We start from the raw sequence: 26,933 nt of genomic DNA, 5'->3' as shown, positions 1-26,933 counted from the left end.
TTCTTCATCAATTGGCAGCATTTGCCCCAGCTGACTCCTCTCTCCTTGAAACCCTTTACTTGGCCTCAGGGAAACTTCCTACATCACTGACTGCAAACTTCTCCGGCCCCTTGGCTGGATACTCCTGATATCCCCAATGTCTAAAGGTTGTAATGTCCCAAGGAGCAATCCTCATACCTCTCTTCTCTACATCCACTGCTTTTGTGACCCCAACTAGTCCCATGGCTGATGACTCCAAAATGTGCATCTCCCAGCCGGGACTCCTCACCTCCCACCCTACGGAAATCTGTATTTCTATGTCCTCTACATACTGAACAGCACACAGATATCTAACCAGCATCTCAAACCTAACATGTCCACACCTGAGCTCTTGATCTTCCCCTCCAAATACACCTCCTCCAGTTTCAGTAAATGGCAGAACCATTCAGCAGCTGCTCTCGCCGAAACCCCTGGCATCATCCTTAACTCCTCTCTTTCACTCACATCCTACATTTGATGAGTTGGCAAATTGCTGTTGCCCCACTTTGAAAATATGCCTGAAATTTAACTTTGTAGCATCATCTTCACCACTACTGCCTAAATCAAAGCCTGAACTAATGCAGCTGTTTCCTAACTGGTCTTTTTAGTTCCACTGTTTCCCTGTACATTTTCCCTATCTCCTCCCTAGTCTGTTCTCCACATTGTAGCATCAATGACCTTTTTAAAGATTCAGATGGATGTCACTTCTCTGAAAACCTTGGTTCCTTCTCTCACTCAAAATAAAATCCGAAGTCCTTAGACCTTGGTCTCACAAGGTCTCACATGACCTGGCTATCTATCCCAGACCTTTCTGACCAATATCTCCTGCCACTTCTCCTTTCCTAAAAGAAACGAAAACACAGTAAACACACTCATAGCAAATTATCATGCTAGTTAGTATGTAATGTATTTAAAACAATGCCAAACAATACCCTTTGTATGCAATAACATGGCCTCTTAGTGCCAGGCCCATCCAGAACTCACATTCCCCTTTGCTGACACGCAGCGTGACTTTCCAAATGACATGTTCTATCAAGGATAGTTGAAATGTAACTGAGACTCTTCCACACACTACTTTTTAAAAAAAGAAAAATGTCGTATTGAGTTTGTGAAACATAGCATACAATCTTCTTATACAAACATCAGCAGAAAAACATTGTTGAGACATATGCATATTCCCTCTGAGTATAAAAACAAGAGGCATTAAACCATGAAACTGAACTGCAGAGAGGTGGGCAGTGTGCACATATCTTTAAAGGTGGTTCGCTCTTTAATTGTCATAAAAGTGTGGTATTTTGAGCGCTGTTAGAATTATTCCTCAGTGTGCACATCTGAGATGGGAGTCTGCACTGTCATAATATGTTAATCTAGAAATATGAAGTGGGTCCCTCTTAAGAATTTCCTGGACTCAATAGCCAGCTGCCTGTCAACTCAGAAACAAAGATTTGAGGGTTTAAAAGTGAAGGGTTTTAACTACAAAATGTGACAATGGGGAGAGCAGGAACACAACCTAAGCAACACATGCGCTCTAAGACCTCTTCTATAAGACAGAAGAAGCAGTTCCCACTGGTCAAAGTTTTACCAATTTAAGCATTAAAAACAACAAAAACACTGTAGCTGACCAAAACACAGGCTATCAATGAAAATCCCTGAGCCCCGAATAGTACTCAAAAAAGGGGGGAGGGACATAAAACCTCAAACTATCACCTCTTGAGGTATCTATTAAAACAGCTTCTTCAAAAAATGTGTAAATAAAACTGAAATATTATGCATTTATCCTACCTTTTAGAGTAACCAAATAGCCCTAGTCCTACTTAAGTTCTTCATGACAGAAGAATGCTAATACATGTAGAGTTAGAAAACATCATTCTGCAAACCCCGTAAAACTGTTGATTCAGGCACGGTTATCAATTAGGTTAAAACCATTAGGCGAATGGCTGACGGTGATTTGTAAAGTGCCAAAGTAACACTACGCAGGTTATTTGTACATTGCAGGGAAAACCTAACCATACAATCTATACTCCCGTCATCTTAATCCAATGGACAATCTTAGCATTATTACCAATGGTCCAGATATGATTTCCGATGTGATACACTATGAAATTCAGACATAACCTGTTTGGCATTCAAGCAAAAAATACTTCACTTGAATCTATCAAATTACTGGATATGATTTCCAGTTTACAGGAAATACAGGAGATAGATGAACAAATGACATCATAGGGAAGCAATCACCTCGTCCAAATGTTGTTCTGCAGAATAACTGGCTCGGGTTCTCACTAAGTCAGTGGTGTTAGTATTTTAAATGGAAAGAGAAAAGATAGAAACTATGCTAGATTAAAAGAGACTTAAGGAAAATAATTAGATACATCTTATATAATGTTATTAACCAATTTACTCCAACAAATTTAATTAAAATAAATCAAATACAATGTGCATACCAGGTTGTATATTAGTTTAAATAAGCCAGTTGAAAAGGATATTTGGGAGAGAATTAGAGAAATTTGAATGTGGTAAAATTATATGAGATGAAAATTTACTAAAATGAAATGTTAAAAAAGCAGGTATAAAAGAATAATTGATGTAAACACTAAAAAGCATTTGAACTAAATCAACGATATTTAAAAAACAAAACAAAAACCTAAACAGATACATTTTTGTTCATTCTACACTAACAGCAACAGGTAGGATCTCTTTTTTTTTAATCCAGCCCCAGGAAACTTGCCCTGTACTTTTTAAGTAACAGTCACTGCAATTATTATCTAAGACAGATACTCAGCATTTAAATCTAATTTTTTGGTTCTGCTCCCATTACTGGTATTTCAGAACTCTACTCCTTTCACTCTAGCATGAAGAGTCTTTTTGAAGTACTTGACTTTATAGCAGGACATGAAAACATATTGAGAGCCTTTCCCAATACTTGACCTAGAGGTTGCTAAATTCTCCAACATGATCTCTCTGGGTTTTAACACATCACTCGCAGAAGTAGCCTTCACATCTGCTACCCGGACACCAGAGCCTACGGCATGGCTGCACGGCAATGTGCTGAGATGGTTCTGAGTCTTAAAAACCAACTAACAGTTTCCATATTTCTGCTCCAAAGATTCAAGCACCACTTAACTGGTAAAACCCAACTTTATTTACCCACCTAATCTCCATGTTTTATGCTTTCTCCAAATGAATTTATAACAAAATAGACTGCACTACTTTTAGAAATTTTACTTAAAATTTACAAGATAAGCTACAGGCTTTATTAGGTAATACACTTGGAGACATTATTAATATTAGGTAAATGTTGATAAATAACATGTGACAAAAAAGCAATCTTACTCTACAAGCGAGGATCAGCTGCTTATTTACTGTTAAATAGCTCTTAATGATCTGAGTAGAGCAGAAAATTCAATTTGAGTCTTGGGTTGTTTTGTTTTGTTTTAAACAACTTTAGTGAAATACAATTCACATACCATATACCATTCATCCATTTAAAGTGTAAAATTAAATTTTTAAAAAGTATATCCTCAAAGTTGTGTAACCATCATCACAATTAATTTTAGAACACTTTCATCACCCTAAAAAGAAACCCCAAAGATATTACCGCATTTTCCCCTTCTACAAGCCCCTGACAGGCTCTAATCTAATTTGTGTATATGCCTATTCTGGATACTTCAGATAAATGTAATCAAAATATGTGGCCTTTGTAACTAACTTCTTTCACCTAGTATGATGTTTGCAAGGTTCATCCATGTTTCAGCATGTATCAATTCATGCCTTTTTATGACTAAGATTCCAGTGTATGGATAACCACCTTTTATTTAGGCATTCATCAAATGATGGTGATTTGGGTTATTTTCACTTTAGAACTATTCTGAATAACACTGTTATGACATTCAAATATAAGTTTCGTGTGAATATTTGTTTTCATTTCTCTTGAGGTGGAATTACTGGGTCATGTGGTACCTCTATTCATCCTTTTAAGGAACTGCCAAAGTGTTTTCCAAAGTGGCTGCATCATTTCACAATTCTACCGGCAGTATATAAGGATTTCTCTGGTAGTTTTTTGAGTAGAATGGACCTCGGCATCAGACCTAGATACAGTTCATTTACTGAATATGTGATCTTAGGCAAGTCATGTAACAAATCATATGCCTTCCTCATCTGTAAAATGGGAATCATAGTATCTACTTACATCACTTCATAGTCGTTCTGAGTGTTATTATTAAGATTAAATGTATGAAAATGCTCACAGCACCGTGACTGGCACATAGCAATGCAAGAAATGGTATTATAATTAACACTTGTATTCAGACCAAGGCTGCTGATTTGCCTGTGAGACACGCCTAACTCCTCAACTCCCCACCAGCAGCGCTCTCCAACCAGACCACAGCTCCTTCATTTATCTTTTCATATTCTAGCATGGAACACATTTCTTGGCTCATGGCAGGCACTAAGTAAATGCAGAAACAAAGGAAGGCAGAAAGGAAGTAAGAGTGAAAGAGAGGAAGGGGGAAAGACTTCCTGATTCCTGCCCTTTCTTCTCTGCTCTGCACTTCAAGCAGTCCTTCCACCCTCCCACCCCGTTAGATTTAATTACACATCCTCCTTTCTCCCACACAAGCTGCTTACGCCTCAATGTCTTGCGTATAATAAAAACAGATAGATTCCACTTACCCCGCTGGACATTTTCTTTGGAGTCAGAGTCTGAGCCTTCTTCATCTTTATAACCCCTATAGAGCCGAATGCTAAGTTTCGTTCACAGAAGACCCTACTAAAAAAGTGTACCGAATATATAGACTTTGTGCAATTGAGTAACTGAGTTTATGCCTGACAAAGAAATCAACGAAGTGAGGCAAGGAACGTACTACAACTGGATAGATGCAACAAGACACAAGCTGGAGGACGTATCCTCTCTTCTCACACTCAGGGATGTAATTCTTGAATGGTCCAATCTAAAGAGCCTTGAGCATTTACTGGATACCTAATCTGTACCAGACACCTCTGTACAAGACACAGCAAAATGCAAGCATGGCTCCTGCTCTATGGAGCTTACAGCTCAGTAAAGAACAATTTGACTTCTATCCCGAAGGTTCTATTCTCATTCCTACTCCATAAATTTCATCTCCGCAATTGCTCCATTCATTAAATACTTAACAAATCCCCACGATCAGGTCTATCCTAAGCACTGGGGACATGGGAATAAATAAATAAGACAAGTTCCCTGCCCTTCATTTATCTTCTATTTTAATCAACTCTATAAAGATGCATTTCCCAGTCAATAATTCTGTAAAACACCAAACTATAATAGTAACACATGTATACACATTTAAAAAGTAAGAAAGAGTGAACTGGTTTATGATGAAAAAAGAATTTGACTACCCCCCTCCCTAGTCCCCAGTCTACCTTCCCAGAGGCAAGTATCCTCAAATCTTCCAGGCATTTCCTCCAGTATAGACCTCATTTTTTCTAAGTAATATGCTTATATATAATAACTATTCCTTGGGTATCAAATTTTATGATTTACTGGATTTCTGCCATGCTACTTATCAGAGGACTAAACTCTCCCATCCCTCCTATTCTACTTTCCCTCTCACCTAGTCCTCCAACATAATTATGTCACATTTTGTGTTTGTATCAAAGTGACGGTCATCGAAATTTCAGAAACAAATAAGATCTCCTAAGGAGAAGTTATAGCCAGAGAAAAGCGATGGCCACGAACTAAAATGTTTTGAATTTTAGTTTTAGGGGATGGAGGGAAGTAGTTAATAAAGGAGATAAAGGAAGAGGAGGCGACTTAAGAAAATATAAAGACAAGGTAATATGTTTGGGGACTATGGGAGGAGCAAGAAGGAAGTGACTGATCTGATCGATTTTCCTGAGTGTTAATAAGAGGCTAGAGGATAGTAGTAAAGAGAATACCTCCACTTTTCACTTTTCTTTTTTTGAGTGGAAATATGAGGACGTCAGATGGGGGTCAATTTCCAGAGCATCTCCTTATTCTTTGTGAGGGGAGATAAAGAGAATGCAGAAATTGTATATCCAAACAGAAATAGGATCTGAACGTGACCCATTCCTTGTGTTATAAAATAAGGACCCTAATTGGTGATTTCTAGGTGTTCTCCCCCTCAGCTTTAAATTAATCTAAGCATTGACTTTCTTGTTCATTAATTACTTCCCGTTTTACAAAGAATAAAGATAAAATCTGACAAATACTATTTCAGCCACACAATTGAAAATGTCAGGTATACATATATGCTAGGCATGAGTGACCACCTAACTACTATTTATAATAACCAAACATAGCAACACAACACACTTATTTTACACTTTAGTTCTTATAAATTCAAATCTTTGGGCTAAAGCACTTAAAATCTCTAACATCTTCCGTAAATGATAAATGGTTAAGTTACTGCTACAAAAAAAAGTTAACTACAAAACAAAACACACAAATAGCAATCTTTTCCTATCAGATTGGTAAAAATCAAACAATTTGATAACACATTGTGTTGGAAAAGGTATGAAAAAAACAGGCATTCAAACACTTAGTAGTAGATATGTAAACTAGGAGATCTAAGAAGAGCAATTTGGCAGTTAACTACCCCAGTGAAAAATCACATACCCTTTAATCCAGATATTCCAATATGAGTTCATTTTACAAGTATACTGGTACTCAGGCAAATTGATATATGGACAAATTATGCATCATAGTTTATTACATATCCCCCAAGATTAGAATTGGCTCCATAAAGGTAGGAAATTCTCCCAGCTTTATACATTGTTATCCCAAGTGCAAAGAACAGTGCTTGGCATACAGCAGGTGTTTGATAAATAGTTGGTTAATAGCCAACGTTTCATTTAAGAGTTTAAATGTCCATCAATAAGGGAACATTCTGCAACTGTAAGGGGAAGAAAAGAGGAAGTTCTTTGTGTACTGATAAAGAATGAACTCCACTGTATACTGCTCAGGGAAGAACTCAATGTTTGAAACAGCACAGTGGGTGACCACTGTATAAAAATGATGGGGCTGGTGGTACAGGTGTGTAGAAACTGATTACACGGTCTCTAGGTATAGGGGGAACCAGGGGGCTGAAGGCCAGGTGTCAAAGAAAGTCTTCTCACTATATGCTTTTTTATAGTTTTTGAATTTTAAACAATATGAATATATTACCTATTCAAAAAAATAAATTTTAGAAAGAGATCAGTAATGCTCTAAAAAACAGTGGTTGTAAAATGAGGCAGATTCTTAAACATACTTGAGGTTAGCAAGTTGACAATGCAAGGCAAACACCAAAGTTGTAATTTTTAAGTGAGACGTGACTTGCACCTAAGAATTATTTGCTTTCCGAAACAAAAGTAAAAAGTAAGTGGAATAAAATTTCTCTAATAATTTATAATATTCTGTGACGTCCATATAGTTGCTGCCTGGATAACAGACTATCATTTAGGAGAAATTGAATTTGAAAAATAAACAACAGTTAATGCTCAGTTCTGGTTCTTAAATGTTCGAGGACAACTGGTGATGCCGTGGCTTTATTGAATAGGGTTTTCGAGGCAGCAAATATAATCTAGTTCTTTGCAATTCTGTGTTTTCTTTCTTTTTTTTTTCTTCTGTGTTTTCTTAATTACCGAGAATCATAGATTTTTATCTCCTAAAAACTACCACCTGTTTTAAAATGGCAAAACAATTCACTTAAATGTTAAGCTTCCCACATGATGCTGTCAGCTCCTAATGCTAAGGATAGCCTCTGTGCGTATATTCATACTTGTGTAATCAAGTTTTGTAGCTGAGTCTTCCACTGAAATTAGGCTTTTATCACTCCTCAGTGGTAGCAGGGTGTTTTGTTTTGTTTTTAAGAGGGAGGTCCCAAAAATGTAAAGAGTAGAAAAGTAAAATATTGGGAAAGTGCACTGTCCAGCACCTGCGAAAGCCAAATGATCTCACAGGGAAAGCTGACATAAAACAGATAATCCAAAAGAAAAGAGATCGCAATACAGTTTGGAAAGAGCTAAAACACTCAGCTCCTTTTCTGAAAGATGACTGCCCATTATTAAACTAGCAACGGTACACATATAATAAATTCTGTATTGTATTAGATTCATTTACATCCATTTTTTCCTTCTATTATGTGTGGAAAATATTCTAATTTACAGAAGCATATCAATAGCAGGAAACAGTCATAATAAGATTAGCACTAAAGAATGGGAACATAAGAATAATATAATATGGATAATTATCCATCTCTTAGCCTTGCCATGGCAACCTGGGCCAATAATCTTTGAAGTTTGTTTCCTGACTTGCTAGTTCTGAGAAAGCAGTTTTCTACCCCCAGAGAAGCAAAAGGTCAGGCCCTTCCCTTTTCCTCTTACTGCTGCCCCTAAGCAGATAAACATTTGAGGAAGCAAATAGGATAGGAGTGGCTGCATAGCAAGGCCACTCTGGGGGCAGCGGCAGGTGGCCACCCTTCCGTCCCTCTCCTGGCACTTCAGCTGAGCAGGGCAAGAATAGTGAGACTGTATGTGCCACTCCTCACCCAGCATCAGATGGATCATATATACATATTTATCCTATATGCTTTGTTTCCAACAAGTCTTACCATTAAAATACCTTCTTTTATCAACTCTTGGTTATCTATGATGATGCAAATGAACCCCCATATAAATACCTGTAAGTAAAATCAACTCAGGAAAATCTACCTAAGCTTGGTCAGTTACTGTGATGGTATCTTGCCTAAAATTCACACAACCTTGATAAAAAATGTTTATCCTCCATCTAGGTAAGTAATCCTTTCACCTGAGGTCAAATCTTTCTAAGGGCCACACTCTAAAAAAAACGGTGTTCGCTTCTCACCTGATGAATGACCAGCCAATCAACTACTACTAGCTGACAGATTGAGCTAGGTGCTGGAAGGAGGACAAAAGCAGCAAAAACGTGGTCCCTACCTTCAGGCAGCTTTCTACCTAGGAAGGAAACAAAGCCTAAATATGGGCGAACAATCCTAAAACATCTTGTCAAGATGGTTTACCTCAGACTCTTAAGTGCAAAGGCACTTCAGGGGAATGGTTTTTAACAGATCCTCAATGTAGTCCAGGAATCCCCAAAAGTTAAAATTCACTACTCTAAAACAAAGTGTTCAAGAGCCCTCCCTCCACACCTCATGCCAATACACACTTACAAGCAGGGAGCTTTTCGGGACATTCAGGAAGAGGTTCAGTGCAGAGGAGAGCTTTCACTGAGCTGAGCAACAGGCCTAGAGGCAGGAAAGCAACTCATGTTGCCAATGCCACTCTCAAGTGGAAGAAAAGAAAACATCTCCCTCTCACCCAGCTGGCTAGGTAAGAAGCCTGGCATCTTCCCCTGCTTGGTAGAGATGCCCTCTCTCCTGCTCTCACTACCTTAGAGTGCCATAGGCCTGGGGGGGAGGCAAAGCAATACCTGAGGTACAAAGTTTTACAACACCGCCGGTAGAAGCTTAAGAATCGTTAGTAGACATTTCTCTCAGCCTTCGATACAGCTACACAGACATTTATATCAAATATCCCCTAACCCACAAACTAGAAGAAACAGGTAAAATGAGCCACAGGGGCCACTTTATATTGCCGTATTTCAAATCTATGCAGAAAAGAACTATGTATGAAAGGAGGGGAGTGGCCGGGGACCAACAACTACAGACTACAATTCAACAAGGAATGCATTTTAAATAGAACACGGAAATTATATTCAAGCTAACTCTAACAACATCACTGGCAGAAAAAAAAAATTACCTGCTAATAACATAGACCTAGAAATAAGAAGTGGAAAAGAAACAAGATTTTGCAATGATGCAGGCATGGGTTTTAATCCTTGTTCTTCCATTAGTGAGCTGTGGGACCAGGTAATTGAGCCTCAGTTTCTTCCTTCCCTGGGAAGGGGTATAACACCTATGACACAGGTTGTTGCCAAGTTATGTAAAGAAGTATACAAAGAATTTAGCACTGGTTAGCACAAAAGGGGCTAATTAGTGCTTATTCTTATGTGACAATAGAAAAAATTAACAGTACAGCATAGGGAGTACAGTCAATAATACTGTAATATCTATGCAAGGTATCAGGTGGGTACCAGACTTATTGCAGGGATCATTTTGTAAGTTATATGAATATCTAATCACTATGCTGTACACTTGAAACTAATATTGAATGTCAACTGAAAATTGAAAAATGTTTTTAAAAAGCAAAAGTTACCAGTACCAACCTCGTTTCTCCAGACCTCCAAAAATTGTCTGGCAAAGTCTATAACTGGGACAATCTTATCAGTATCCCTCAATAGGAAAGTGGCTAAATAAACTATTGTTACTCCTTCCTATGATCGACTTATTATACAGCCCTCCTGTAAATTACCGACATGGGAAGGCTACCAACGCACATAGTTAAGTGAAAAAAAGCAAGCCGCTCAACAATAAATAAATATAGTAAGGTCCAGTTTATCTGGAAATATACTGTTAACAGTAATTATCTTTGAGAAGGACAATGGCACTGGGGGTATGTTTATGTATTTTGTATTGTTTGCATCTTCCATAATTACAAGCATTATGTGTATGATTAAAAACTAATAACACAAGTAAAAAGGTATTACTGGTACAATTAAAATGAAAATTACTCACAGAAAGCACTTAGATCTCAGATACCGATTTAACCTTCATATCCAGTTTTGTGTGTGTTTTTTTCTGAAGTAGCTCATGGCCTGACAGTCTTGAAAACCCACGAGCAGACTTATTTTTGGTTCCATCTGCCAGCCAATCTAACACAGCCAAGGCAAAGCTGGGCATGGCTCCTTTCACCAAGATAGTGGCTGGGGGGTGGGGGAGCAGAGTGCTGGCGTGAGGAGGGGAGAAGGTGGTAGAAGAAAAGACGAGAAAGAAAAAGCTCAATGTAGGACGAGCACCCTTCTCCATTTTGTACTGTATCGCTGGGGTTACAAAATAGTCTTTGCCCCTTCTGATGGGCGCCTACTGTGCCTCAGCCATCTGCATGCGATACAGCCAACCTCTCCATGAATGTAAGCTGATAAGTAAAAATATAATTTATGTAATTTCATTTTGCAGGCTTTTTACCTGTTCAGGGTTACTAAATTACTCTGCCAAATCTTTCTTAATATTGAATTATATCACCTAGGATGGATTCCAAAACTGTTTTTCTCTTCTCATTTCATTTTATCAGATACTACAAAATGTCTAACATACATTCATAAACACATTCTTCGATTAAAAACCTTGTACATCTACTTCAAAAACACTTGCTTTGGGAAGTTAATACTCATGCTCACGGATGACTTCAAGTCCCTGTAAATTAGCCCAAGAGGCAGCCTTCTTTTCAAAGACATCACGGCTACTTAAGTAAGGAATGAGTGTCTTCAAGAAAGATTATTTCCAGGGGCGGCCGGATGGCTCAGTCAGCTGGTCAGAGCATGAGCTCGAAACAAGGCTGTTGGTTCAAGTGGGCTGTGCCCCCTGCAACTAAGATTGCAAACGGCCACTGGACTTGGAGCTGAGCTGTGCCCTCCACAACTAGATTGAAGGACAAGGTGGAGCTGATGGGCCCTGGAGAAACACACTGTTCCCCAATATTCCCCAATAAAATTAAAAAAATGAATCAACTAGGAGGCCAATACCATTAGAAAAAACAAATTATTTCCTAGTATATTAAATCAATCGTACTTGCAAACTGACTTACAGTGAACATTAGATTGTAGCCTATTGGCTGTTACCACTAAATATTAGTCTGTTCTTAGACACTAATGACAACATATTCTTTTATGTATTTACTGTATTAAAACATCAATTCATAAAACTCTTTCCTAATACATCATTTTAACATTGTCATTCTCCTACACAGGAACCGTCATTGCTTTCTACTACTTGCAAGATAAACAAGTCAGATTTGTCAACCAGCTACTCAAAGTCCTACGTAACATGCCCTGGTCAGCCTTCCTAGACTTAACATCCTCCCAAAGCCTAGGCCAGCTATCAACTTCCTGTTCTGTGAACTCACCTTATCTGCCTAGGTTTTCTCAAGTCAACACACCTTTAATATCCTAGCTGAGTTCTGCCACCTCAACTCAAACCTCAATAAAGCTAGAAAGAATCACCTTCCCTATGAATTTTTTCAGCAGTGATTACTACTGGGGTTTACGGGATCATTATATGAAATCCCAGCCTTCCATCTACCTACTCGCCCAACTTCTGGGATAATTCAGAAATAAGCCAAAAAAGTCAAACAGATCAAACTGTTGGCTTTATTACAGATAAAGCCCACATTTTTAAAGTGTAACTTAAAAGCATAGCAACAATGGGCTTCCTAAAACTGCACCCCAGAGCTGGGCCAATTCACCCACCCAATCAGTCACAGCCAAAACACCACAGGTCTCCCCACATGGAGGTCTGTTTTTGGAAAACTTGCAGCTTGGAGAACCAGGCTAGAGGTGGCTGGCTCCCCAGGACACGGAAAGAGGAAAGGGACTGAGAGCTAGGCCCTGACAAGTTCCTTGCCCAAATTCTTTAATAAGATCAGTCAATCTTCTCCTGGGACAAAGAGAGGCCAAGGGAATGAATTACACAGAGTGATGTGCCTCTACATGGAAACCCGAATCTAGGCTAAAAGAGGTTACCACCCTTCAAATAGCTACTTATGTAATTTGATTAGCAATGTATCAAACATAGGCCAAGGCCACTTCTATAGATGCCGTAAAATGTTCCTTCCATTGATGTCTTTTACGGTTTTCACTTACTATGCTTGTTATCTCCAAGTACATTTCCAGCTCCTAAAGGGTGGCACATTAAGTGGCTTGTCCACTGTGATGGCCGGACTTAAGCGTGAGGATAGCAACACTATGAAGCAGATGACAAAATCTCTCATAAACGAAGGGGAGCAGGATGAGAGAAATGTCTGCGCCGTAAGTTTTAGATGACTACAAACAGAGGGGAAAGGGTAGTATAGTTTATTCATAAACCTCAAAGACAAGTTTTTACACAAAGGTGATAAAGCAAAGGTACAAAAGTGAGAAAACGGCCAGTGCTATTACATATTTACATTAAAAAGTAAAAACAACGCAATTCAATCTTTCTATCACTTAAACACACAATACAACAACCATTCAGTTGTTGAGACACAGAAGGCTCAAATAACAATTAGGAATCACTACAAGCAGATTAAAAGTCTTAATTAACATACATTGCTGGAAAATTATTTCAAGCTATCAAACCTTACAGACCAGAAAGCAACAAAAAGAATGTGATTAAAATGCAAACAAGAAATGAACTCAAACACTGAAAGGCAGGCATGACTATTGAACTGCAAAAGAATCCCTTCAGACGGCAAACAGACTCATCCATCTGGCGTCCACGACTGATGGGGGCAGAGGTGCAACGAGGGAGCATGTGCAGAGAAACGAAGAGATCCCAGGGAAGCTGGAGGAGGCGCGGATTACAGACCCAAACCTACAGAGCCTGGGTGATGAACAACTGAGTGAAGTGCACCGGGTGGCACTAGGCCAACAGCAGCCGGCACGTGTGTCCCAGAGGATCAGTTCTGAGGGGCCCTGCCACAGGGGGACAGCCACCCAGTGCAGCCAGGTCATTTCCTGAATGCCCCCAAAGCCATACATTCAGACTCTCAACATGGTTTTGGGGTGTTTTTTTTATTGGCAGCTACTGTAAACATTTTCAAAACACTTTGAGGGCCAATGAAAACATGTCAGCAAACCAGATTTGACACACAGATTGCCAGTTTGCCATTGCTGATTTGAGACATGAACAAAGCAATTCCTGAAAAGGAATACAAAAAAAAAATAGTGAATGATCGAGGCAGGACAGTTTACTGAAGCCAAGGGCGAAGAATTTCAAGAACAGTGATAAACAGGAAGTTTAACTAAAAATCAAGACTGAAAAGTGCCCAAAGAATTTGATTCACTAGAAATTCAATGATGGAATAAAGGCCTAGAAGGGACAGTAAGCAGACAACTTCTTTGTAGTGAAATGCGTAAGTACACTGCCATTTCTGAGAACTCAGGGAATCCGTAGAAAATCTTGCAAAACTAACAAAATTATCTATATACCCCTGGTTAAAATCAAACAGACCCTGGCTTTACAAATACTACAACTATAGTTGAGCTTTTCAGAAGACAAAAAAAAGAGTAAAATCTGAATAAACAAAGGAATACTCCCCCACCAATGCTGTTAGTGCTCTTTATGAACTTGAAAACTTAAAACTTAGCATAACTTCACACTGCAGCTTTAGAACCATTCTCCTTTCTCTTCACAGCCATCTCTGGAGATCATTTATGATACACTCTGGTTAATCCATTATCAGAGGCCCCAGGAAATCCTGCATCCACTAGCCGACCCAGGACACATGGTGCCCCACTAGGATTCAGCATCCACAAGAGTGGACCACCTCCTTCTTTCTTACCATGGACAGCATGTTATGACATGCTTCCACCCTAGAATGACAAAGAGTGTACACACAAATGATATGACTTAACGAACACTTAAGACAACTTATCAACAAGAAACATCAAGTACTGCGTAGAAAGAAAGAACAGAAAAAAATCCTGGAGGGAAGAAGTTAATCATGAAATGCTTTCTGAGAAAATCTGAGCATGGTAGAGAAACTGAACACGGTTAGGGAAATAGATAATAGACATTCAAAGCAGATTTAATGGCCAGGTGTCTCCAGTTTTGAGACAGTAGATTTTCATGTAATTTTTTTCTTTTTAATAATGGTTATTTGTTAATTGTATAATTAAACACACTTAATTATCATTTGCTCCATTCTTTTTCATATTAATAGTTTTTAAAAAATCCTGGGCCGGCCCGGCCCGGTGGCTTAGGCGGTTAGAGCTCCATGCTCCTGACTGCGAAGGCTGCCGGTTCGATTCCCACATGGGCCAGTGGGCTCTCAACTACAAGGTTGCCAGTTCAATTCCTCGAGTCCCACAAGGGATGGTGGGCAGCACCCCCTGCAACTAAGATTGAACATGGCACCTTGAGCTGAGCTGCCTCCCGGATGGCTCAGTTGGTTGGAGCACGTCCTCTCAACCACAAGGTTGCCGGTTCGACTCCCGCAAGGGATGGTGGGCTGTGCCCCCTGCAACTAGAAAACAGCAACTGGACCTGGAGCTGAGCTGCGTCCTCCACAACTAAGACTGAAAGGACAACAACTTGAAGCTGAACGGCACCCTCCACAACTAAGACTGAAAGGACAACCACTTAACTAGGAAAAAAGGCCTGGAAGTACACACTGTTCCCCAATAAAGTCCTGTTCCCCTTCCCCAATAAAATCTTTAAAAAAAAAAAAAAAAATCCTTTGTCAGGTCTTGAAGACACTTAGAGATTGGACAACTGGTTGCCATTTGTATCAAAACAATGGAACCTCCAACACTGGTATAGAGATGCTTACAAGTAAATTATGGAGTTGGGATGAGAAGCAGTGTAAGCAGACAGTCGATGCTAAAACAAGGGAGTCAAACCATGGCCCAGAAGGACCGGGAGAGAGAGAGGGAGAGGGAGAGAGAGCTAGCTGGTGAAAGGCTCTCCTGAACCAGCGTGGCTCTCTGAAAGCCAGCCTACAACTCCTTAATCCAGTTTAGTACTTCAGAGTGTCAGCCGATCTCAGGGAGTGTCAAAAAGAACAAAACACCAGAGAACATTTTCCTTTACAAAAACAATTCACAGCTTCAACATGTCACCTGAAATGACAGCTTAGAAAAAGATGTATTGAAATTCTTCCCCCTTTCAACTCTGATCCAGGCTTGAAACACTTCACCTTGAAGTGGAACATGAGAACCAGCCCACACAGGACAACATTTAGGACTTGAATTCTGCTCTAGTCTAGTCCTCGTCTTCCTTCTTCCTGTTCCCCCAAAGTTTTGGCTCTTGTACGGGAAAGCCTACCAGCTTTGAGGTGCACTACAAACTCTCCTGCTGCCCTGCGTGGCCCACATGCACCACTGGAGCTCTGCTCACGTCAGGGAGTTTGAGGGACAGCCCTGCCAAAATCCTAACTAACAGCCCTCCAGGCAGGACTTCTGGCCCTTCACGTACAGACTCTGGCAATGTTACACTGATTTTTATCACATGGAAGGTATTTTCTGTCCCTGGAGGTCAAGGGCAAGGAGTTAATATAAAGGGCTCATATACACAGTGATGCTTTCCCTGACAATCTCTAAGAGTTGAGGACAATATGAATTCAATACAACAGTTTTACATGAAATGCTTTTTTTCTCCCCTGTGCTTTGTGGAAAGAAAACTTGGGATAAGGAAATGGTGTGGAAACAACTGTTTCTTTCTTTGTGTTAAAAATGAAATCTAAAAACGAAATGTTTATTTAGTTTCCATACACATGAAGTTAGTTAGACTGATTAAGCTCTTGTGATCAAGTGTGGCTAGAAATTGTGACTGAACAGCACGATTTACGCACACCTCCTCGGTGCTCCCAGCCCTCTGGGTAACATGTCACACACACAATGCTTTGCTTCTCCTTCTAGACCAAGTGCTGCTGGAGAGTAGAAGCCATGACTTAACATGTTTCCTAAGCCCAGCACAGCACTGGGCACATAGAAGCTGTTAAATAAATAGCTCTGAATGGAAAGGCAGGAGGCTCATGATGGAGTCAGGAGACAAATTTCTAAGTAAAACCCTGATAGCAATGAAGGATTCCATATTAACTGAACAGCTATGCTCCTCAAGCCCTAGACGTCTGGACATTTGATAATATGATGTTAGTAAATGATTAGTAACAAATGACCTGCTACAAGAGGTAACGATGGAAAGATTGGAAAGGAATAAGCCCCCAAAGAAGCAAAGGAAATACAGGTTATTTTATAGACTCTGAATTCTTGAGCCCTCTTAGCACAGTTAGTATTCAAAAAACTATTGAATAAGTAACAAACACAGAAAGGAAATGGTCTTGCCAACTACCATTTGCTTTTCTCTTCTATTTTCTTTTCAAATCTAATGACCTTAGGACCCAGGCCAAGAGGAAGCTTGAGATTTCAACATTCAAAAAATTTATTAACTATATTAAGAGACCTAAATAAAAATTCACTCACGTGAACTTCACAATTGGGTTTGTTTTCTCTTATGTGCATAACTGTTGTCACGGGCAACCAAGAGCAGCAGCTTCTACCCAGCGAATTCTTTTTCACTGTAAGCACAGGAGTGGGTGATATGGAAGCCTACATACAGGTCTACAGGTCTGGATGGCAGTGCTGAAAGGAACATCTAAAGCCCAGCAAATCTACCTCCGTCAGTTCACACGAGCATAAAACTGAGGTCCACAGACAGGAAGTGACTTGCCCCAGGCATACAGAAAGTTAAGGGCAGAACCTGGGCTGAACCGGTCTTAAGGCCAAGGTCAGTGACCTGCTACCCCAGACCATCTCCGGCAGCGACTAGATTTGTGTTCATTGTGATAAACTGTATCAAACTACGTACTATGCAAGTACAAATGCAAATTGAAAACATGAACTATAGCAAAACCTTCCTAAAGCACATTTCTCAGAACTGCGTACTCTACTTGACTTAATTTTCTTATTACCAAAAATTGGTTTTGATAACTGAACCTCACAATTAATTACCAGGTAAAAGGACACGAGAGAGGGAAAAGAATGAGGACTCGTCCTGTCCGTAGACATTCGCAGAGAGCCATTTTCTTTTTGACAGATCTTTGCCACAAAGTAGCGGTGGTATCATACAGTGAGCCCAGCCCTACCACCGACTGACTAGCTACGTGGCATCATTCAAGCCAATCTCTCTGGACCTCAGTTTTCACATTTTTGAAAAGATGTTGAACTAAACAATGTAAGAGCTCTTCCAGCGCTGAAACTCAGAGCATCTAGAACATTAAGCATGTTTTCTTATTAATTTGCAATGTTCTCCAGAAAGTGCTGACATTACCCCTCAAAAAATTCTTAGTATATGGTTATCTCAGGTTGAAACAGAACTGAATGATAAACCAGTTATAACACCCAACTGATACATGGATCTCCTCTAAAATTACTTGTAAATGCTGATGAATAACGGCCTTTTGGCTTATCAAGTAATTGCTCAGAGATTTGTCATGGTTTAAAACATTTAGGGGCTCTACAAAGGGGTGGAGGTAGGGGAGGGTCGACTAGATGGAAGAAGCTTTCTAGACCCCTCGCTACATCCAAGGAGTTCCAATTTAACATTTTATTTATCATGGTTTTGTTGTTCAAAATAATTTTAGAAGCTCACTGATATAAAGGCTGGTCTAGGTCTTTCTTCCCACCCCCACTCCCCAAAAAAGACAGTTATGACAAACACATATTAGTTCTTTCCCCAAGAACCATACTACTAAATCTCCTCCTGTACTGTCATGAGGTTGTCCTTTATTTTGTGTGTATTTTACTATTTTAGTAAAATATAGACGACATAAAACCTACCATTTTAACTATTTTAGGTGTATAATTCAGTAGCATTAATTATATTCACAATGTTGTGCAACCATCACGACTACTTTCTAAAGCATTTTCATTATCCCAAACAGAAACCCTGTAACCATTAAGCAATAACTCCCCATTCATCCCCATCCTTCATTTTTTCATAATTCTCCAAAGGTCTTAATAACTTTCAAACTATGGTATGCTGCCACCAGGTGGCAAGAGAGTGTCATGACTACCCAAGACTGGGAATTGTTTCAAAATAATCCAAGGTAGGTATGGGGGAAATAAAAATTGCCAGTCTGGTAACTGGTGTACCTAGGTGATGTGACACAGGAGTTGACTATATTACTCTCTCTGAAATCTGTACATGTTTGAAATTTTCCATAACAAATATGAAAAGTGTGCCTACAAATCTAGATCACTGGCCTTGGCCTTAAGACCAGTTCGGCCCAGGTTCTGCCATTAACTGTCTGTATGCCCTGGGGCAAGTCACTTCCTGTCTGTGGACCTCAGTTTCACGGTCGTGTAAACTGACAGGTAGATTTGCTGGGCTTTACATGTTCCTTTCAGCACTGCCATCCAGAGCTATAGACCTGTATGTAGGTTTCAATATCACCCCCTCCCATGCTTTTAGTTAAAAATACTGTAATATAGATTTCATACATTTTTAAACCCTAGAAAACAAAATATACATATTATAGTCCATATATCAATACTGTGCAAATATTGTATTTCTTCGGGTATTTTTTAGAATCTGAGAAAATATTTTAAGCCTAATAAAAGTATCATACCGGGGGTGCCAAAAAATGTATACACATGACTTGTATCCATCTTTTGTTATCGATATATATTACAATTTTAATACAGTTTTTCCTTTCTTAAATGTGTATAGTCGTACATTTTTCTGGCATCCTCTGTATATTGATTTTAAATCCTGTAACTATATTTTCAACATTACATATTTATGCTAGTTAACAAAATGTTGTGCTGTATCCAACAAAACCTCATTAGCTACACATATGAAAAATCAAATTTATCAGCACTCAACTCCCACATGTATGCAGAAATGAATTCATACAGTAACTGCAAATGTAGTACTGTACTTTACCTCAATTAAGGTTTTGTTTCTTTAATAGTAAGCACAACTATACAAAGGACTCAACTCCCAAGCATCTCCAATAGAAGGAAGGTAAGGAGCAAATAAGGAGGTTTAAAATAGCCCTCGTTTTCCTCAACCCATTTTTTTCTCTCATAAATTGCCATCTGACCAGATTACAGAAAAGTCAGCACAGTAATTTTTATTTTCCTAGAATCAGTAAGGAGTAGGAGCTCCACATGGATGAAGTTTCTTGATAACAGCTGATCCAACAAATGATTTTTATTTCAACTATCGCTACTGATGTTATTCCACAATATAATATGCATTCCTCTGCTTTATGAAACATGAAACCCAAAATAATTTAAAATTTTTCAGGATAATCATCATTAACACCCCATATCCAACTCTGATGCTTGCTGTTACAGAATCAAGGGAGAGACAGACATTTGTTTTCCTGACTGCCAGGTCCTTGGTTTTTGTCTTCAATGATTTACCCTAGGCTCTGACTTTGCAAGTGAAATTGCCTCCCTCCCCTGAGGGTTTCTCTTGGCCCGTTCCTGCAATTCAGCTCTCAGCCTCCTGGACTTTGATTTTAATGAATGCCCACAGCGTCTAGCTAGCTCATATGCCCCACCTCCTGGGTGTTCCAGCACTGGGCTGATCCATTTAATGGTGGGTGTTGTAGAATTATAAGATATGAGAACCCTAGTGCGAGTTCAACTTCCCTGTTTTATAGATGAGTAGCCCAGGAAGATTAAGTGACCCATTCGGGATCACAGGGTTATTTAGTGGCAGAAAAGATATAATAGTCAGAACGGCTGGGTTCTAGTCCAAATGTTTTTTGCACTACTCACATCAACACTCACATCCTGCCAGTTTATCATACAGTAAGGTACAAGCTCATAAAACCATTAAGGGAGCTAAATTTCACCCAAATTCTTTAAATTCATGGACACTAGTCCTTCCAGGAATAAGACAATGAAACCCTCAAATCTGATTCCTGCTATATGAATTTGTGTGAAGGTAGGACTAGCCTTATCACTGGTGCTTTGCTTGCTTTCTTCCAGAACATGGGGGCACTAAACTCATAGGAATCAATCGCGCTTATACCAAACATAAGATAAAATTATCCTGCAGAACCACACATAGCATACAGGTAACAGGTTAGAGGAGGACATGCTTTAAACCAGGGGGGTCCAAACTTTTTTCAACGTTTTTTACCAAGGGCCATACGTGGTAAAATACACAAACAGCCGGGCCACTCACTCGAGGTGAAGTATGTATTGTCTCTCCTGGTTTATTTAAGTAAACTAAACATATTTTTGGAATTTGCTGCTGGCCAATTAAAAATGGATTGCGGGCCGCAGTTTGGACACCCCTGCTTTAAACAGACTCTCTCTGACTGAACTTAAACCATTTAAATTGGCAATTGATTAGTAATTTTTAACTCTTTTCTACTGAGTCTTAAGAGAATGGCATGCATCTGTCCTTTCAGAAGAGCCCTGCTCACACCATGAGATTTTGAAAGCCTGCAAGTGGGCACAGACATTAATATTTATCTCAATAGTTTTTTTAAAAGTCTTTGTTCAGAATAACTTTAAAATCCTTAGGCACAAATTTCATGATAAGCCTTGTTGATGTCAATCTGTAAGGCACAGGTTCTCAAACTGAAGTCCACACACCCTAAGAAAGTTTATCAGGGAACTTTAGGAAGTCTGTGAACTCACTAAAACTATGCAAACTTCTGCATGTATATGCATACATGCATGTGTCAGAGAGGAGATCAGAATCTCTGCTTTCAGGAAAACAGTTTTCAAGCTGTGGAGGCAAGGAAGCTCATTGCTGGCTGCAGCATGCTTAACAACAAAGGTCATGCGTGTGTTCTCTCCACACACACACACCAACTCTCTGGAATGCAAAACCTCAATATAGTAGTAAAATCCTGAAACACCAGAAGTTCCCCGATCGTAAGACTGGGAGACAAGTCCACAATATATACTAAGTCCACTATACCTTCCAACCAACGTTTCTCCACTTTGGTCTCCTAACCATAGAGCATCAAGATTTTTTATAAGAAAGTAAGACGGCTCTCCATGGCCACACACTGAAAAGATGGGGCGTGGGGGATGATGGGGCAGTAGTCCCCAAGGTCAAGCGCCTTCCAGCATCCATGAACTAGCAAAAATCCTCCCTGAAATTTCTTTAACTCAGATAGTACTACCGCTTCTTAAGGTTAAATTTACTAAGCTGTGTTAAGGTATTAACTTCTTTTATTTGCCCCAAAAGAAAACCTCTCTGTCAAACATCAGGGATTTGGTATTGCTCTCCTTTTGGTACTTTAAGTATTTAGTATTTTGAGAATAAGTCCGTTATCTTGACTTTATAAACTCTGATCACAAATCCCCTTAGTGTTTTCTGAGAAAAAAGAATAGTTTTATATTAAACACCCTGGATGCACGACAGCGAGAAAAAGAATGTGAGTGAGTGAGCGTGAGTGTGTGTGTGTGTACCCCTTCACATACAGATCACATAAAACATTAGATACTGTATGTTGCTTACACAGAAATTCCTCTTTCCTTCCACCAGCACTAAATACTATTAACTGTTTACTTCAGAGGTTTTTGCGTTTTAGAAATATTTATTCATATTCATCTTCTACTACCATGTACAATACTAAGAATGAATTTTAACTGATTTTAGCGTTTTCCAGAAGAAAACGGAAAGGATTATTTAGTCAGGAAATCTGTGGACACAGATTCTCCACAGTGGCCGGTAACATCGGTCGGTACTAATGTTCTGCTTTACACCTGTGTATATTTAGGCTACTGCTATCCAACACTTCAGGGGAATATTCCGAACCTAATGAAAAAAAAATTTGATTTTCTCTTAAAAGGCAGAGAATTAAATCCATTCACTAAAAGCATGCCTCTTAATATCTGAAAACTATAGTCAGGGCCAAAATCAGTGCTTCCAATTAAAGACCACAAATATAATTAAAAAAACATTTTTCTTGTGGTTTCTCAAAATCATTATCAAATGCCTGCAAGATGATGCTGAAGATTAAAAACAGTGACAACCAAGAAATATACAAGACATTCCAATTCTCCCATTTATAGGCACAGAATAATTGTCTGATATAAGCACACAGAGTTAATGACCCACACACCTTCTTCACAACTCCACACAGGTGTCTAGCAAACAAAAAAAGGTAGTAGAGTATTAAAAATAGGTTGTTTTCAGTTTGTAGGTGACCGTAAAAAGGAAAAAATTAACAAATTCCAAAATTTAAGCAACCAAACAGGTGAAAAAAACACCTGTTACCTATATTGGCCAGCGACGTTATTATACACACATACATATTGGAGTAAATGGAGTGACAACAGTGTGTGTGTGCAAATGCCTGCCCCACGCCGGCGCCTCCCACCCCAAGAACAGGGTTGACCCGGAGGGTGCAGTGAATCTAAACACAGTGGTAGGAAACGGGCTTTTCCTCGGCCCAGGAACACTCACTGGACTGGGAGAAGGAATAGCTCTTCAGTGACATGAGCACATATAAAGAAACAAAGCGGCACGTGAAGGAGGCGATCAGCAATGAGGAACAGGTGCTGAAGCCGAACTCTGGTCATGTCTAGCTCTGCCCAGAGGAGAGGCAGTGCAGTGAGGGTGGGAGGTTAGACACACAAATATGCTGGATACCAGAGGCATTTACTGCTGAAAGAAAGACTTTTCATCAAGCCCCGCCCCCACCATCGCGTAGGTGAAATTCTCAGGTGTGCTACCTGCTTTTGCTCCATTTCCATTCTGTGCATATGTGCTAAGCAGCTACTAAGTGCCAGGCACTATATAAGCACTGGGTAAATCCTGATGGTGAACAGGAAACAGATTATTGCCTCATGATGCTTGGAGTCTAGTAGAGAAGACAATTTAAAAGGAAGCGGGGGGCGGGACCGGGGGACGCTAACCCCCTTCATTCCCTCTGTTCTTCCCAATGCCAAACTCTTGGTCAAATGGAAGTACATGAGAATAGTATCAGTTATATCAGGAAAGATGTCCAAATAAGAGAGAGGTTTTGGTATGTCTTGTAAATGTTCAGTTTTGAAGAATATCTAAAACTGCCTTACTGGATGAAGCCAGGAACAAGTCAACCCAGGCTTGAAGACATGCTGTCAAAGATCTTTCGAGTCTTGGGCAAAAGTAAGGTTATCAAAATAGAAAGGGAAGGGATAAAGAAAAGGAAGAAGGAAGATCAAAAGAGAATGGGCTTCTGGGAACTCACCCAAGACAAAGTGAAAAATTATTTGCAGCCTCGTCTGAATGCACTTTCTTTGTGATCAGTTACAATCAGACCAAACTTTTCTGGCAAAGGATAGACTCATGTCCTTCCAGACCTAGAGGGACAAGTGTCTGGGCCACATATGTAAATCCATGAATGAGTAACTGTAAATTGTGGTAAGCGCTACAAAGGAAAAAACAGGGTGCAATGAGAGAGCGGAGTCAGAAACTCCTTTAGACGGGTAGCCAAGGACGCCTCAGAGGAAAGCTGAGAGCTAATGAGTGAGTAGGGTTGAGCACACAAGGGCAGAACGAGTCGTCTGTGCAGAGAAAACAGCTTGCAAGAGGAAAAGGAAAAATGAGCTAAGTTCAAGAGCCACAGGAAGCCAATGAATGGTTTTAAGCAGCCATGTGACCCATTCTTTTAAAAACTTGCTTGCTGCTATGCTACACAGAGAAAATGGGTGGGAAGCCAGAGAAGTGTGAGGACCAGCTGAAAGGTTATAGTGATAGTCCTGGGGAAGAGATGAGATGACTTCAATTGAAAGAAATGGAATGGGAGAATACAAGATAAATTTTGGAGCTAAGTTGGAAAGGACGGGGTGAAGGATTTGGGGCGGGGGGGCGCAATGAGTAAAAACAATGGTGCCAAAGGTGACTTCCAGGTTCCCAGATTAAGCAATTGGGTATCATTATCTGATGGGGAAAATGGGGGACATTTTTCCAAAAACTGGACATTATCCAGTTTTGGCTGGATAATAATTTTAGTTTTTGATATGTAAAATATGAGCTTACTATAAGATATAAATTTGGGAATTCTCAGCATCTGATATTTAAAATCCTTGGGAACAAATGATATAGTCAAGACAGAGAACACAGAAGAGACATGGGTACAGGGCCACACCCTGAGCCACGGAAACCTGTAGTGATGAGGAGGAAAGGGCTAACAAACGAAACATACACACAAAGGTGAGAAGACAACCAGGATTATGACATTCCAGAAGCCAAGAGACAAAGATTCAATAAAGGGTGATTTCTATGGAGAATTCTGGTGAGACATGCAGTAAAATGTGACCTGAGCGTCCACTAGTTTGGCAACTCACCAGCACTGATGACCTTGACAAGAGCAGTCTCAGGAAGTAGAAGGGTCGAGTTGACCAGGGCTGATGGGTGACTGTGCACCAAGCAGCCTGTTTCTGACTTAGCTTCTGACCTTTTCTTCTCACCTCATCTCCTGCTCTACCAGAAGAGCCTCCTAACTGCTTTGCCTACATCACCCCCTACCCTCCTACGGCCCATTCTCAGCACCAGCCACAGTGATTCTGCTGTGGGAAGGGAAGCCACATCATATCACCACTCCTCTGCTCCGTGATCTCATCTCAGAGCAACAGTCAAATAGAAAGTCTTTCTAATGGCCTAGAAGGTCACCATCCTACTTCCTGCCTCTACTCCGCCTCGCTGGCCACTGCAGATGTTCTCCTGCTCCTTGAGTACAGCACACTTCAGCTTTGGGGCTTTCTGTACTTGCACGCCCTTTCAGGTCTCACAGCTTAAATGTCACACCAAAAAGGTCTTCTTTGGCCAATGGACTTAAATAGCACCCACTTCTTTCATTCTTTGCTTCTCTTTCCTTAACCTACTCTATTTATCTTCTTAGCACTTACCATCTTTATGACATAGTCTATGTCATCTTGTCTGTCTCACATCACCAGAATGGAAACTTCCTAAGGGCAGAGGTTCTACCTGTTATTGTTACTATTGTATGTCCAGTAAGCAGGCCTGGTACACAGAAGACACTCATATTTATTTGTTGCATTTAAGTCATTAAAATGGCCCTTTCACATTATAAATTACTAAACTGGTACTTTCAGTTTGCATACAAGTCTTCTGTTTTTTAGACAGTGTTAGTCTGATCACCTGTAGACACGCAAGAAAAGTTGTTTCCGGGCTCCATGAAATTAAGTGCTAGGCTTGGAAAACTCACAATAATATCCTGTGGGCCATCCGCTGTAGACTCCCAGAGAGTATTTCCATTCATGAACTGCTTATCCTTTAGGTAAAGCAAAGTACACTGGACAAAAATTATTAGTAATAACTCAAGAGGAGAAGTCATGGAGGGAACAGTGGTACTGATGACTCACGCAAACATGAAGACATGTACCTATAGTATGTGAACAAAGGCAAGCAGGTACAATGCTCTAGGGTTAAGTGATTCTTACAAACAATGGAATCATGCTCTCCAGTCTGTCCATCTGGTTCTTCTATTCATCTCTCTGATCACCAAGAAACAGACTACATCATTTTTCTCTGCAAACTCCCTACCTCAGGCTGTTCTCCCTGGAAGGGTAACTGACTGAAAAATATTACCTTGAAACGCCTGATGAGTTAAGAGCAAAGAGAGCTCCTGATTATGTCAATGAAACGCAAACCTTAATCATACCTTTGAAACGTCTGAGTCAGGTTTATCAGTCATATAGATCATCTACTCATGTGTTCCTACACAGAACCTGTGAAAACATGGATCCTGGGAACTGCAGTACTCACCCAATGCATTGATTTACATTTACTATATAGCTAAGAATGGAAGGCAACAGCAAAACAATTTAAAATAAAAATAAATCTACATAACTGTTGTAAATCTGGCTGCATAACTGCATGACATTTTAAAAAATCATTTTTAAAATATGTAATATATAAAAATAACATAAATAAAACTCCAGATTATACTTACGAAGAAAAAAGTAAGGAAAATGGAGAAGTATAGGTGTACTCAAATGCTTGTCTAAAAATTATAATGACACAAAAGATACTACTTAGCTCCGCCTCTGACGATTAGAAAATCTTTAATAAAAGTCCTTTTAAAATCTACATGGACTGCTCTTTTTCGTGGTGCCTTGGAGGTGGTCGGCTGCTTTAGGATAAAGCTGAATATCTCTTTCCCAGCCACTAGCTGCCAGAAACTCACTGAAGTGGACGATGAATGCAAACTTTGTACCTTTTATGAGAAGCGTATGACCACAGAAGTTCCTGCTGACGCGCTGCATGAAGAATGGAAATGTTATGTGGTTCCAGTTGGTGGTGGGAACGACAAAAAAGGTTTCCCCATGATGCAGA

The 26,933-nt window shown here is 39.8% G+C and overlaps 1 protein-coding gene across 3 annotated transcripts in view; it reads right to left on the bottom strand.

The window, feature by feature from the left end:
- Window positions 1-26,933, bottom strand: part of RNF38 (ring finger protein 38) — a 108,237-nt gene that overhangs the window by 63,713 nt on the left and 17,591 nt on the right. The window lies entirely within an intron of this gene.

The sequence above is a fragment of the Rhinolophus sinicus genome, chromosome 16 (genome assembly GCF_057876585.1).
Source record: "Rhinolophus sinicus isolate RSI-liver-muscle chromosome 16, RSI-T2T, whole genome shotgun sequence".
In the NCBI taxonomy this organism is placed as follows: Eukaryota; Metazoa; Chordata; class Mammalia; order Chiroptera; family Rhinolophidae; genus Rhinolophus; species Rhinolophus sinicus.
The sequence above is the reverse complement of the archived record's forward strand: the minus strand, read 5'-3'. Positions and strand labels throughout refer to the sequence as shown.